Source organism: Xenopus laevis, chromosome 9_10S (assembly GCF_017654675.1).
Source record: "Xenopus laevis strain J_2021 chromosome 9_10S, Xenopus_laevis_v10.1, whole genome shotgun sequence".
Lineage (NCBI taxonomy): Eukaryota > Metazoa > Chordata > Amphibia > Anura > Pipidae > Xenopus > Xenopus laevis.
The window spans coordinates 32,168,011-32,183,936 of record NC_054388.1 but is presented as its reverse complement, the minus strand read 5'-3'; the positions used below and the strand labels follow the sequence as shown (position 1 = coordinate 32,183,936).

The following is a 15,926-nucleotide window of genomic DNA, read 5'->3' as shown; positions in this document are numbered from 1 at the left end:
ATAGTTACATAATACATAGTTACACAGTTAAATCGGGTTAATTTAACCCCTCTAAATGAAACCCAGCATCCATACACACACACACACACACACACACACTGACCCCTCCATACTCTCACATACACTATATATACCCATATATACTAACTGTAGCTTTTAATATCACACTAGCCTTGGATATAATGATTGTCCAAGAAATCATCCAAGCCACTCTTAAAAGCATTAACTGAATCAGCCATCACAACAACATCTGGCTGTGCATTCCCTGACATCACTGTCCTCACTGTAAAGAACCACCTGTGTTGCTTCAAATGAAAGTTCTTTTTTACTCTAGTCTGAAGGGGTGGCCTCTGGTGCGGTGATCATCTTTATGAGTAGAAAAGTCCCCTGCTATTTGTCTATAATGTCCTCTAATGTACTTGTAAAGTGTAATCATGTCTCCTTGCAAGTATTTTTTCCAGCGAAAACAACCCCAACCCTCATGATTTAAGTCTTCCATCCCTCTAACCAGTTTAGTTGCACTTAGTCTCTGCACTCTCTCCAGCTCATTTATATCCCTTAAGGACTGGAGTCCAAAACTGCACTGCATACTCCAGATGAGGCCTCACCAGGGACCTATAAAGAGGCATAATTATGTTTTCATCCTTTGAGTTTATGCCCTTTTTTATGCAAGACAGAACTTTATTTGCTTTAGTAGCCACACACTGCCATTTAGTGTATAACTTGCATTTATATTATTTTTGCCAAAGTGTATAACCTTGCATTTATCAACTTTGGACTTTCCTCTTTGCTGCCCATTTTTGAATTTTAGTTAACTAAAATAAAATAGTCTGGCAAGATCTATTATGCATAAAACCATGCTGACACAGACTCATATAAGTATTATTATTTGCAGTGAAGTAAAGTATCTTATCCCTTAATACAAGCTTTCCTACCACTGATGTCAGACTAACCGGCCTATAATTCTGAGGTTGAGAACAGGATCCCCTTTTTGAATAGCGGCACCACATTAGCGATTTTCTCTTGGTAATGTGCCAGACCTCAATGAATCCTGAAAAATTAAGTAAAGTGGTTTGGCGATCACAGAGCTAAGTGAAAGTCGGGAAATTTCAGTAACAAGCCAAGAGACTGCAGGTTGAGCTGTCAAAATCGGGACAGTCCCGCTAAAAACGGGACAGTTCGGAGGTATGCTATTTATGAACACTGGGGGGAAACATCACTGGGGATATTACTCATAGCAATTAGATCTTTGCTTTTCAAACTTGTATGTGATTGTTCAAATCTTATTTCTGATCCCCAATGTTAATAAATTTGTCTTTAGGTGTGGATCAATAAAATTAATCTAAAAAATAACTTTTGTATGATGCTATTGTTATAGATTTTTTATTTTTACTCATTTCATTTGCTCTCCTATTCATCCTGCTCTATACTGTTTATTTGCCTCATTGTTAAGTTAAGGAATACCCCAGCAACCAGATATCTTTATATTGCAAACAATAAAGACCAAATGCAAATTGTCTACCACATACAGTTAATTCTCACACAAACTTCCACTTAAACAGCAGCATATTCCTGATGTTACCAGGGCAACTCCTTACATCAACCCACATTTTATATAAATTCTCTATTATTTTCAATCATGTTAGGTATCTTGTTCATGGAAAGAGGACATCCTCACATTCCCTGCTATCTGACCTGCAGTAAAACATATATATGCAATGGGTTAAATGCGAACCTCAAAGCCAAGGCAGAATTTGCACTTGTGCCTTCCAGAGCCCAACATAAATTCCTTCTCAGGTGGCCATGGCTATAAAAACCTGATATAGAGCCTCGTTTTGATCAGGGACACCTACTTCCTCCCAGCACACTCTAATAATGAGTCTATGAATAATGTCCCCTCTCAGTGACCCAAACTGGTTGTTTTAGCTGTTCCTCTGAGCACAGAGAGCGAGCAATAAAATATGGCTTTGAACATGTTACTGTTATTGTAAATCAGTGTTACTCAATATACAGCAGCACCAAAGGATCCTCTATTCACATGAATAAATTGCTGCTCCTCAGGGCTAACCTGGGGGGGGGGGGGTACACTAAACATATGTTTGCCCATTGTTTTAATTTGGGGAATTTGATGTTTTTTTTGTTTTTTTTTGTATTTAAAATTTTTATTTTCAAATATCAGCAGGTAGCAATAAGTGGCACATAGTCAAACTCAGAAACTGCAGGTACTGGACAATCCCCAGGCTGCAGTAACATCACGGCACATAAGCACAAAACCATTATTCCTGAGTAGTATAGCAAAGTAGCCCAAGTAGCTGACAAGAAAATTTAAACAAAAAGAAAAGGAAAAGAAACAGAAAAAGGAGGAAAAGAAAAGAAATAAGCAAAAATAAACCAAGAACTGAATAAACAGTTGCCTATAACACTTGTGAGTACTGTCAACATCTCTGCACTAACTGGGACAGCATAGGACAAGAAAATTTAGGGATTCCCCGGAGCCAGAGTGGGAGGACATGCAAAAAAAAATTAGGTTGAGGAAATATTTCGGTAAGATAACCAGGGGGACCAGATTTTGTGAAAAGACTTCTGCGAACCGTTCGTGTAGCTAGTCAATTTCTCAAGGATTAGGACGTTGTCCAGCCTCCTTTTAACCTCAGGAAAGTCCAGGATAGGAGACTTCCAAGCTGCAGCAATGACCTGCTTGGAGGCAGAGAAAATATGTGTTAATAATTTCCTGATGAACTTGTTAGTCCTTGGGATTCTCTTATTGATCAATGCTTCCCCCGGGTCTTTTTTAAGCGAAAGTCCTGTCACATTTGTAATCATCGTGTATATTCGAATCCAGAATCGGACTGCTTTGGGGCATTCCCACCACACATGGAGAAACGAACCATGGAGGCCACAGTTCCGAAAGCATAGGGGGGAGCAAGCAGGGTACCACCTGGCCAATGTAGAGGGGACCAAATACCATTGGTGAAGAACCTTTTGGGAGGTTTCCTGAATGGAAATGTTCACAGAACAATGTATGTTGTCGTTAATGATATCAAGCCATTGATCTGTCTCCATACAGATACGCAAATCCTTTTCCCACAGTTGAATAAAACGGAGGTCCTTAAGAGGAACCAGATGAATCAAGTGGTCATAGAGCGCAGAAAGAGCCTTCTCCCGTGGGAGTATTTGTAAACACATTTTCTCAAACAAGGTGGGATTAGGAAATTTTTTGTCAGGCCAGAGGGAAAATATATAACTTCTGAGTTGTAGGTATCGGAAGTATTCAGACTGTGGGGCTTGGTAAGAGTCCTGCAACTGTTTCCACGACAGTAGTTGGCCGGTTTTGGTCAAAGCATGTATGCTGTGGAGGTCGTTCAGTTTCCACCACTGAAAAGACCCCTTCCCAGCCCCCGGCAAGAACTCCGTGTTGAGGCTAAAGTTGACCACCGGTTTATGGGGGGAAAATAACTTGTGCGAAAGGGGAACAGACTTCCAAACTCTCAAGGAGTGTGAGACAACCGGACTGTAGCCGCCTCGCTTGGGGGGAGGAGTAGACCACAGTAGGTTATGTAAAGATCCCACAGGGAGGGTATCCTGCTCAATAGTGGCCCAGATCGGAATGTCTGGGGAGTCATGCCAATGGAGCAACTGATCAACTTGGGCAGCAGTATAATATTTCCGCAGATCAGGGATACCCAACCCCCCTTTGGAGCGGTGTCTAGCAGCCGTTGAAAATTTTAACCGTGCCCTTTTACCGTCCCACACAAATTTATTCATATGCTTTTGTAGAGAGTTCAACATTCCCGTAGGGGGGGAGACCGGAAGGGTCCGAAACAGGTACAGTAGGTGAGGTAAAGCCGACATTTTGAGGGCATTGATCCTGCCCATCCAGGAAAGCTTGAGATTGCTCCATGACCGCAGTGAGCGTAATATCCTATAGAAAATTGCGTTGTAATTAGCCCGTGAGAGCGAATCATAGTCCCGGTGTAATTCCACTCCAAGATATTTTAGCTTATGCGGCTGCCATTGGAGTTGGAAGTTAATTTCAAGTAGCTTTAGTAAACTGGGGGGAAGATTGATATTTAAGGCTTCTGTTTTGGTGGCATTCACCTTAAGTCCAGAGACTACCTCAAATGACTGTAGCAAATCGTACAGGAACGGGAGAGAAGTCATTGGTTTAGAAATGGAAAGCAAAATATCATCAGCATACAGTACACATTTATAATCAATATCTCCCACTCTGACTCCGGAAATTTGGGGATGTGATCGAATCGAAATGGCAAGGGGTTCGATGGCAAGGGCAAACAGGAGGGGGGACAAAGGGCACCCCTGCCGTGTGCCCCGGCCTATCGAAAATTTAGAGGAGAGGAAGCCCATATGCTGAACTTGTGCCGTAGGAGTATCATAGAGAGCTAAGATTACATTGAGAAAGGGCTCGGGAAAGCCATACTGCGAAAGGGTTTTACGCAAATATAGCCATGAGACCGTATCAAAAGCTTTCTCCAGATCTAACGAGAGAAGCATGGAGGGGATCGCGGTAGATTTAGCTATGTGTAGAAGATTAATTAATCTGCGGGTATTATCAGTCACCTGTCGTTTCGGAATAAAGCCCGATTGGTCTTTGTGGATCAGCTGGCCTAGGAAAACATTCAATCTTGAAGCCATAATCTTTGCTAGCAATTTAATGTCTAGGTTCAAAACGGAGATGGGCCGAAAATTTTTGCAAACGGAGTGGTCTTTATCGGGTTTGGGAATCACTGCAATGTGCGAGGCCAGAGATTCGGGATGGAATTTGTGGAGGCCAAGTTGAATATCATTGAATAATTTAAGCAATCTTGGGACCAAAAGGGGGCCAAATGTCTTATAATATTTCCCGGTGAGACCATCTGGACCCGGGGATTTTTTTAATTTCAGCGCTTTTATTGCCTCCAGAATCTCCTGTGGATCAATTGGGGATATTAGGGACTCCTTCTGGGTGTGGGAGAGAGAGGGGATAGCCAGATTCTCTAAAAAAGAGTCTATAGTCGCTTCCTGCAAGGTTCGCGTTTGGTAAAGAGATTGGTAAAAGGAGCTAAATTCTTCAACTATTTTGACCGGGTTGGCCGTTAGCTGGCCCTTGCTATTTCTAATCTGGGTAAAAGGGGATTGTAGGAACTTATTGGACAATCTACGAGCTAGCATGGTGTCAGCCTTGTTGGCCTTATGGAAAAATTTCTGTTTCACCCATTGCAGTTTCCTGACATCCCGTTCAGTGAATAACAGGTTTATTTCTGTACGTATTAAGTCAACTTGTTTTCTAAGTGGGCCATCTTGAGGGGCAAGTTTGAGCAAGTCCTCTTTGGTTTGCAAAAGGAGGGAGAGGTCAGATAGTTTTTTGTTACGAGCCCTAGTCAGTCTCGCCTTCGTTTGTATAAATATGCCTCTAATGTAGGCCTTGTGGGCAGACCATAATGTGGGGCTGGAAACTTCAGAGGTGTCATTAAGTAGGAAATATTGTTTCAATTCATTTTCTATGGTATCTTTTATCTGGGGGTCAGACAGCATACTGTCGTCCAGTCTCCAGCGGTAGGTAGAGGGTCTATCCACTATATTGGAAAGATGCAAAGTAACTAGGGAGTGATCAGACCAAACGCAAGAACGGATATTAGACTGAGCGACTTGAGGCAGCAACTTCTGATCTAAGACAAACATATCTATCCTGGAATTTGAGTTATGAGGGGGGGAGAAATAAGTATAGTCCCTGAGTCGGGGATGGCATTCACGCCAAACATCAACCAGCCTATTCCTTTCTAACAGTTTAGCAAAATAGTGCGGTTTCCTGGAGTTAGCAAAGTGTGAGGTAGCAGTAGTTAGTCTGTCATTAACGGGGTGAGCAACCTCATTAAAGTCCCCTCCCAGCAAAATGGGACCGCTGCTGAATTCCTCTAAGAGGGGGAAAAATTTGTTATAGAAATTTTTCTGGTTATCATTAGGACCGTACACCACTGCCAACGTTACCAATGAATCCTGTATGTAACCATTAAGGATCAAATATCTCCCTTCTAGGTCAGCTTTGGCCGAGTCCAAACGGAAATTAACTCTATTATGGACACATATGGCAACCCCCCCATGTTTGGTCTCAGAAGAGGCAAGGTACACCCTGCGGTAAGCATGATGAAAGTATTTCGGAAAGGAGGATCTAGAGAAATAGGTCTCCTGTAAAAAGAGCAGGTCCGCTTTCATTTGGTTATACTGTCTGAAAGCTTTAGACCGTTTCAGCGGGGAGTTAAATCCCTTTACGTTATGAGATACACAAAATAATGCCATTTTCCTAGCAGGATAGCAGATAGAAAGTGCAGTAAAATATAGGTACTCAGTTCAAGAATATGAGGTAAAACAATAACTGAATAAACATCAACATAACTCTGTACAAAAGGCACTATAAGTAGGAGTGCCGACATAAGTAAACAGGACTCCCTGGCAAGCCAGGGAAGGTGACAAGTAGGCCTGTTTATGGGGGGGGCACCGACCGGACGGTCCCAGCATGGTAGAATAAAGGATATATATTACCCATAACAAAAGTCACTCAAGTGTCCCGGGCAGGGCTGGCATTCCAGAGGGGTGCAATCGGGGGACCACCAGAGCCCTGAGGTGGGGATGGAGAGTTCCGAGAGGCAGGCGGGGGGTCTGCTAGATGCAGGCGGTGGAGAAGCTGCATGCCGTCTTGTGGGTTGGTGACGGAGTGCTGCCGATTTTGAAATGTAAAAGTCAACTTAAACGGGTAACCCCATCTGTACCTGATCCGGTGAGTAAGCAGAAGGGCAGTAACAGGTTTCATCGATTTCCTCCGCTGGATCGTGGCTGCAGCTAAATCAGCGTAGATAGAATATTTGTGGCCTTTGTATTCCAATTGCGCAGCGGCTCTGGAAGCCATCATGACCGCTTCCTTGGAAGTAAAATAATGCATCCTGGCGATGACATCTTTGGGTGGGGCCCCCTGTTGTCGGGGTCCTAGGGCTCTATGAACCCTATCCAGGATGAGGTGGTCTGGGGAAACATCTGGGAGAAGTTCCGAGAGAAGCAGTGGAATTTCAAGGTGCAGGTCCTGGACCGTGTCTGGGAGGCCTCTGATTCTAATATTATTCCTCCGAGACCGATTTTCAGAGTCCTCCATCTGGTCTTGGAGGTCCCGCAGCTGTTGTTGGAGCTTGGCAATCTGTAAATCGTGGGAATTGACCGTGAGCAGGACCTCATCAACCTTGTCCTCCACTGCCGCCGTTCTATTACCAAGATCGCGCAGTTCCTGCGTCACGTGGTCAGTGATCTTGGTGGCGACCGCCGATAACTCGGTGTGCAAAAGCTGCTTAAATCTGGAAATTAATACCGCGTCACCAGAGTAAGTTGCGGAAGTCTCCGGTTCCGATTCCACGTGGTCCGATTCCCAGTCTGCCCGAGGAGAGGCCCGAGGAGTGGTAGGGGAATCGTCGGCCATTTTGGATGCCGTACCTGCCCGCTGTCTCGGCGTCTGTTGGAGCGAATCTTTGCTCACAGGAGCCGTTTTTTTCGATTTACCGCCTCGAGTCATAGTCAGGGAAGCCTAGCGGAAAATAATAGCCAAAATCAGCGGGTAAAATGCTCAATTTCTTGCTATAAGGGACCATCGGCTACGGAGCACTGGAAATCTGCGTCTCCTTAGGTCAACGTCATGGCCACGCCCCCCGAATTTGATGTTTTTTATTGCTTGGGGTTTTATTTCTTGAAACAGGAAAAAATAGGGGAACTCACGTCATTCTGTGTTTCTTACTAAGTGGTTCTACCAAGCTAGATAACCAAATTACCAGTGAATGGATAAACTCCCTGAATACTAGATTAGTCTGTAAGCCAAAACAGTTGTAACCCTTTCGACACCTGATGGTACGGGACAAACCTGAGCCTCTCCGCAGTGCTATGGGGAGAGACGGGGTACCTGGTACTTACTAGCGCAGTGCCTCCACCTAGTGGGATCCGGGAATGTACCTAAGGTTGGCCCCACTTGGAATACAGTAATTACACACACACTATTGGTTAAAGGAAAACTATACCCCAAAAATTAATACTTGAGCAACAGACAGTTTATATCAAATAAAGTGGTATATTAAAGAATCTTATCAAACTGGTATATATATATTTAAGTAAATATTGCCCTTTTACATCTCTTGCCTTGAACCACCATTTTGTGATAGTCTGTGTACTGCCTCAGAGATCACCTGACCAGGACTGGAAGAAGTGTGGAAGCAAAAGACAGAACTCTGTCTGTTAATTGGTTCATGTGACCTAACAAATATAGTTTGTTTGTTTGTTTGGTTTGTTTGTGTGCACCATGAATCATACGATCCCAGGGGGTGGGCCTTGTTTTCTAAAATGGCAGCTTTCTATTTATGATTACCCAATGGCACATACTACGAAAAGAGTATATTATTATGAAAATGGTTTATTTACATGAAGCAGGGTTTTAGATATGAGCTGCTTATGCAATCTTTTTTTAGAGACCTACATTGTTTGAGGGGTATAGTTTTCCTTTAAACTAAATAACGGTTTATCTAAAGTAAATGGCCAACTAGTACATGCAGCACTCCTAACCGGTGGCAATAAAGACTCACTAACTAACTGGCTAGCGCAAAACAGTCTGCCTAACTAATAAAAGCAAAGTCCTTTAATACACAGTCTCTTTATTCTTCAGCGCCTCTTTTGAGTACTGTTCCTTTAACCAGGATACTCACAAATCCTCTTTGGAATACTTTAGAGCTCTCTCCAGGTGAATCCAACACATTCAGACATACAGTGCGATTACCAGCCCCTTTGGATGCTCAGATAGGAATCTCCTGCTGGTTGTTCCTCCAGTCTGGATTCCTTTCACACTCTCTGTCATTCCAGGCACAGTATGTGGCTTCCCTGTGCCAACCCGATCCAAATAAATACTTTTGGTGCAGCCTCTCAGCTCTCTGGGCCCACCAGCAGCTCTCTTGCTTCCTTCTCTGTCCACCATGCGGCTCTCTATGCCAGGCTTTCTTCTTTTGCCAGTCTCTGTGACTTCCTCTTCCTGCCAGCCACTCACTAGCTATTGTGTCACTTCCTACTGCACTGAATAGCTGGTTGCTAGGTAACAGCTTACAGCAAACAGACACAGGATCTGGGCTTCTGCCCTTACAGATATAAGAGCAATGATTTTGCACGGATTCCATTGTCACAACATCTGGGTGATGGGAGGGATTGTTTATGCAGAGCTCATTATCTCCAGTGAAACAAATTCATCTAACGACAGGGACGGTACAACGTGTGAAAGCCAAACAATTATCTTTTATGGCTGTGTAATACAAAAAAGACTATAGTACATGTGGAATAGAAAATAGAAAAAGTTTATTTACATGGCGTTGCTTTTAAAGTCACACTGTGTTGCACAGATTAGGTATCGAGTTCTTACAGTGTTGAACTGAAACTTCTCTCTGTCCCACAGCTGTCTGTCTACTCCCCAATCCAGTGCATGCTGTCATTCTGGCACGCCTAAAGCTCATCTTTACTACTGTCACTCAGCCCCTCCATTCCTTAACCCCTGAGATATCAGATGGCATGTTACCCCCAGAACCCAAGGGAGTTTTCTGGGAAAAGCCTGGCTAAGATTAATAGGCACAGAGACTGGAAATCTGAGTTATGATTGACATGTTTCAATAGCTTCAAAAACCTTCTAGAAACGCAACACGTGTTCATTATGGCATTTTTAGGTAAATATCTTCATTCACTGTATATTGCCTGTATACAAGTCGGCAGGAATTGCCAAAATGGTAGTGGCTTCTGTTTGCAGCACCTGGGGCCGAAATTCAAGTTTTTGTGTCTGCATAGGTTTCCTCCACATTCTGTCGTTTCCTTCCTCACTTCAAAAACATAAAGACAGGTTAATTGAGCCTACTAGGGGCCTTAGATACTAAGCTTCAGTGGAGGCAAGGAATAATGCAAAAAATCCTGTAAAGTGCTACACACACACACATATATTTATATTGACATTATATTAATACCAGATAATAACTGTGTCTTTCAGTGCCATTGGTGACGATAGTGATACTGCTGTTGTCTGGGGAAAGTATCAAATAACTATATTGGAGACAAGTAATATGGAAACTCCTTTTCAGAGGAACAAATGCTGATCATCATGGAGACAATGTTCTTTGCACAAAATAAGTTATACTCATGCAGCTTTGTAATTGAAGGGCAAATAAAGGCACAACAAAAGTAGCTTTAAATCCATTTCTACGATGGCTGGTGTTCTGCATTCCACAAAAGCACACCTAGGTTGACACAGCTACGATACTAAACTTTTCCTCTAATTTTGTCATTCAGGTTCCTCCATTGGAGTCTTTATCACCTTTACAACCTGGTCAAAGCAGATTACATGTGCCCAGTGTGCACATGTATGTATAACTATGACCTAACTGGGGAAAGGGACTTTCTAGTAACTAGAAATTGGCAGGTGTAAGCTCTTAATTTAGAATCTAAAGAGGTATGCAGTCACCACCTAACAAAGGTGACCCCTTCAACCAAGCAGATTTATTTGCAGCTGCCTCATTATCCTAACATAGTCTGACTCAAATATCATGAATTATGATTTTGCCTTTAGCAAAAAAGATGTGAATTGCATTCAGGGGAGTTGGGCCAAAGAGATGAGCTTAAAAACTTGCAAAACACCTCTCCTGGTAAATTTAAGAGACACATTTCTGGTTATCAAACTGGAAATTCATTTCATCTAGTGGAGAGAGGGCAATCGTGCTCTTTGCACTAGTGATATGGACCCTCCTTGACCCCCTCTGGGCAATCGGAAGGTGACTTTGGGGGGGGGAAGGGGGGGTTGCCAACACAAAATCCACATAAGGGCAGCAGAGTGGTTAGAATTGTCCCTGATAGCATTCATACCACTGTTGGCAATGAGGCTTTTCAGCAGTTGAAGTCATGCGTTTGTCTTCTGCTTGACATTAAGGCTAGTGTCAAACATGGTGTTTTCTCCGCCACTATAAATACATAAAGGTGCAGAGACTGTCACTTTATCACCTGAGTTGGACTTTACACCACATGAGCTGTACTTCACACCACCTGGATTCTACTTTACACAACCTGAGTTCCTTCTACACAGTATCCACAGTGAGCAAAATAAGGCACACTGGTGGATACAACTAAATGCAGCACATAAATTGCAACATGGTGCAAAACAATTACAACCATATACCGTTACTTAACACATGAGTGTGTTTTATGTGCAATAACATTGTGATCAGTCGTGAGGGCAAGAATTGTGAGACTACACAGTATATTATAGTTTAAAATACTTTAAGCAGGGGATTAACACTCCCAGAACCCCATCATAGCCCCACCTGTTGATATAATGATACGATTTGTTCTAAAAAGTTGCCTTCTATAGAAGAAATCGAGCGCCGCACAATGGATAGTTGCCCTGTCGCCGTTTCTAAAAAGGAGCGCAATCGTAGAATCTGTTTATTTCTTAAAAAAAAACTTTGCGAATTTAAAGTTAAACGTGTCTTGGTGTTTTTTTTTCCTTTAAATTTTACTGGTCCTTTAAGGAGGTAGCAAACTGGTCAATTCCCTAAAATCTGAATGAGTGGCTCATGTGTGATTTGTCAAAAGTGGTGAATGGTGAAACTGTATTCATCTTACGCTCAAATGACGATGTTTTTTTCAAAGCCATGAGAAATTATTGGCTTCAATTAACTTTTGACCGCAGCAATAATCATACTGATCACAGGGTAAATTAACTGCTATTACTTTTTTATATTTTCCAAGCAAAAGTATAGAAAGTCCAATATATATTGTAATTGGGATAAAATGAATTCTTTATCCTATGTATAACAATATTAACCTATATGATAATTTACCACAGAGCCCTTTAATTATATCCTTTGGCCAAGAATGGAAACTACATAATATGAACGGAGAGAGAGTACCAATGTTTTGTTTATCACTGTGAAGTCATGGTTATTGCGGTGCTTCAATTTCCTAAGTCGCCCAAAGTTGCCTCACAATTAAACTTTGTAAATCGAAGCGCCGCGAGTGCATTGCCGCAGACGTCTTTTCATTTTAGTAGGTGGAAGGCAATGGGAAGGCAGTTTGGGGAGATTGTCGGCCAGAAGAAAAGGCGTTTAGTCGCCAGGCGACTAAATCTCCCTGAATCTGCCCATGTGCTTAAACCCTCACTGCTTCACTGCAAGTTGGAGTTCTCCCAGTATTCTCCCAGTTCCTCATGAAAAGGTTGGCTTAGCTCGGGGCGAACTTACTGCCCATAGCTGTGCCATTTTCATTCTATTTAGAACGTGATGACTATTTTACCGCCACAAAGAAAATTTATTTTGGAAAGAATTAGGTTCATACTCAATAATAATTATTTTTGGTATAACTTGGTATTTTATCTGCAGGTTAATGGCACAGCTATGGGCAGTAAATTCGCCCCGAGCTAAGCCAACCTTTTCATGGGGTACTGGGAGAATTCTGTCATTAACCCCCTTTTCCAAATGGATACCCATCTGACCACCTGGCGGCGATATATTGACGACTGTGTGATGATATGGAAAGGCACAGAGGAATTACTAGAGGAATGTATACGTAATTTAAAACTCTAATGACCATAATCTGAGATTTACCCACGAATCCAGTAAGGAATCAATTAATTTTCTGGATTTAAACATATATACCACAGTGAATGGTCTAAGAACACATCTATATAGAATATATATACCATATGACAGTGGGAACCATAGAAAGTGGTTAGATAATATACCCAGGGGCCAATTTGGAAGATTAAAAAGAAAATGTTCAGACCCAAAAGATTACCAGAAAAATTGTGAGATAATGGAGCATGCCTTTATTGAGAAAGGCTAAAGTTTGGGGGTTATCCAGATGCAATAAAATGAATAGATAAATTAGAAAGGACAGACTTATTGGCAACTAAGAAAAAAGAAAGAGTCTCACCAAGTGTACCATTTATTACGAAGTTTAGTAAAGGTGGATACAAACGTACTAATATAATAAAGAAACATTGTCCTACAAATGGATACAGATTTACAAGGAATAATAGGTGAACACCCGTCCCTCATTTTCACACGGCCTAGTACCCTTAGACAGTCCCTGAACCCTAATTTCCTAAAGAAAGAAAATAAACAGACATTTTCAGGTAATAGTAAAGGATTCTATAGATGCATGCAATGTTCAGCTTGTAAAACATTTAAAAAGGAAGAGAGACGTATTTATGAGTTTAAATCAAATCAAATTAATAAGCAATATAAAATAAAACTAATAACATGTGACACCTCTAATGTAGTTTATTTACTTGAATGCCCTTGCAATAAGCAATATGTTGGTAGGACCACCAGGAAAACACATATAGGTGAACATATAAGAAACATAAAAAAGGGCTTAAAAACACCTAGGGGCCCATTCACTAAGCTCGAGTGAAGGATTCGAATGAAAAATACTTTGAATTTCGAAGTATTTTTTGGGTACTTCGACCATCGAATTGGTTAAATTCGTTCGAATTCGAACGAAATCGAACGAATCGAAGTAAAAATCGTTCGACTATTCGACCATTCGATAGTCAAAGTACTTTCCCTTTAAAAAAAACTTCGACCCCCTACTTCGGCAGATAAAACCTACCGAAGTCAATGTTAGCCTATGGGGAAGGTCCCCATAGGTTTGCTAACCTTTTTTTGATCGAAGGATTTTCCTTCGATCGTTGGATTAAAATCGTTCGAATCGTTCGATTCGAAGGATTTAATCGTTCGATCGAACGAAAAATCCTTCGATCGATCGATCGCAGGATTAGCGCTAAATCCTTCGACTTCGATATTCGAAGTCGAAGGATTTCAATTCGAGGGTCGAATTTCGAAGTATTTTTAACTTCGAAATTCGACCCTTAATGAATCTGCCCCCTAGTGTCTCTGAACCCTTTTCTAAATATCATAACAATGATCCAAGTGGTTTGAAAGTTATAGGAATCTCACATAAAATAAGTAATTGGAGAGGTGGAAATAATGTCCAAATAATTTCTCTACCCTTTAAGGACATTTTCTATGAACTTTGACCACTCTTAATTAATTTATTTGTTTCATGAACTCACCATACCTTTTATCCAATTGAATTTGGCAAAGACAATGAGGAGGGGTATAATTGAAAATTTTTAGTGAGAAGTAATTTAGCCTCTGATGAAGTGATAACTCACGAAATGCGTTAGGCCGAGAGCTTTTATCCTAAGTAAGTGTGGATAATTTGTTTGTAATAAAATTTAAACTATATCATTGAGCCCCTTTCTCTGCTTTGCCTGAAACGATTTCCTCTTCCACAAAGTTTGAAACCCGCTGAGTGCAACGAGTGAATCACTGCAGCTGAGACTGAAGCATCCAGGAAGCGCATCAACGTTTGAGAGGCGGTGAAACAAGAGGCAGCCGAAATAAGTGTTAACCAAGCCGCACCACATCCGAGAAACCATGCGATCGTTTTCGAGTGGATCCTGTAAGTAATAACCAAGCAGGGGATTTGCCCTCGTTTCCAGATTGTGTGCAATTTTTCTCTTCTTTGCTTTCATTCCTGGAGGTGCAGTGGAGGTGTGCTGTGCAGCCTGAAGGGAGAGAGTGACATTTGCGTTCTAAGCTGAGAGGTGCATCTATTCTCTGATCCACTTAGCGAAACGAGGTTTAAGGTTGCAAAGTGTAGTTATAATAGGATTTGGTGTGGATTCTCTCTGCTAAAGACTTTTCAAAAGAAAACATAAATGGAATACAATAATCTCTAGACTGACCAGGTGGCACTTTGCAATGACTAGGCTACAATCGGTCATTATACAGTAAACAAGGATGTGACAACTGGATTGTATTCCCTTTGAGATTATTACATTTTTTGTACATGTTGATCACAGTAACATGGATAGCAGATGACGATCTTAAAGGAGAACTAAAGCTTAATTAAAGAAGTAGGCTAGAAATGTTGTACATTATGTTTTGGGCTTCTGTACCAGCCCAAGGCAACCACAGCCCTTTGGCAGTAAAGATCTGTGCATCTAAAGATGCCCAGGTAGCTCGCCATCTTCATTTCTGCTGATTCCCTGCACATGCTCTGTGCTGCTGTCACTTACTGAACTTAGGGACCCACTCACAATATACAGTACACATAGAATATAAATGTCACAATATAAGACTGATTAGTAATACAGATAATTACTACATAGCAGCACAGAAATTTAATAATCAGCCCTGTAGCATCAGCTTTTATGACAGGCCAACCTAATTTTCTGCTTGAACATTTGCGACCGCCCCTAAACTTAGCTTCTCATCAGCTGCTCAGAGCCCACTGAGCATGTGAGTGTTGCAGATGCTTTCCAACATGGTGACCCCCTGTGACAAGTATGAAGTCCTGGATCATTGCTGCTGTTAAGAAGCTGAAACTTTAGGCTGGTGCAATAAGTTCAGTTTATAAAATATGGTATTTTAGTCACATTCATTTGTAGGGTTTAGTTCTCCTTTAAATTAGGACATGCATTCATCAAGTTCAACCTTTTTGAAACCTGCTTGATTGCTAGTTATCCTGAGGAAGGTAAACAACCTATCTCAAGTCTCCACTTTGCCTCAAATGGAGAAAAAAATCCTTCCCAACTCCAAAATTGGACCTTCATAAGAGTTTATTCCAGTAAATTTGCATTATCTTACTTTATATAGTGAATAAAGTACCCCCTCTTGTAAAATATAGTAAGAATATTATAATTTCCCGATGAGTTTCATGACCATATAAAAACACGAGGCCGAAGGTAACTTCTATTATCCTCATATTTTACAACTGGGGGTACTTTATTTGTTATAATACACAAATTTCAGTGAGTCATGTGACAGAAATGACATCAGAACTCACCGTTTATATCTGATGACATCAGAACTCAC

The 15,926-nt window shown here is 41.5% G+C and overlaps 1 pseudogene; it reads right to left on the bottom strand.

Annotated features, from left to right (window-relative positions):
* The window catches only part of LOC108702738, a 40,280-nt pseudogene extending 31,494 nt beyond the window's left edge, over positions 1-8,786 (bottom strand).
* Between the last annotated feature and the right edge of the window lie 7,140 nt (positions 8,787-15,926).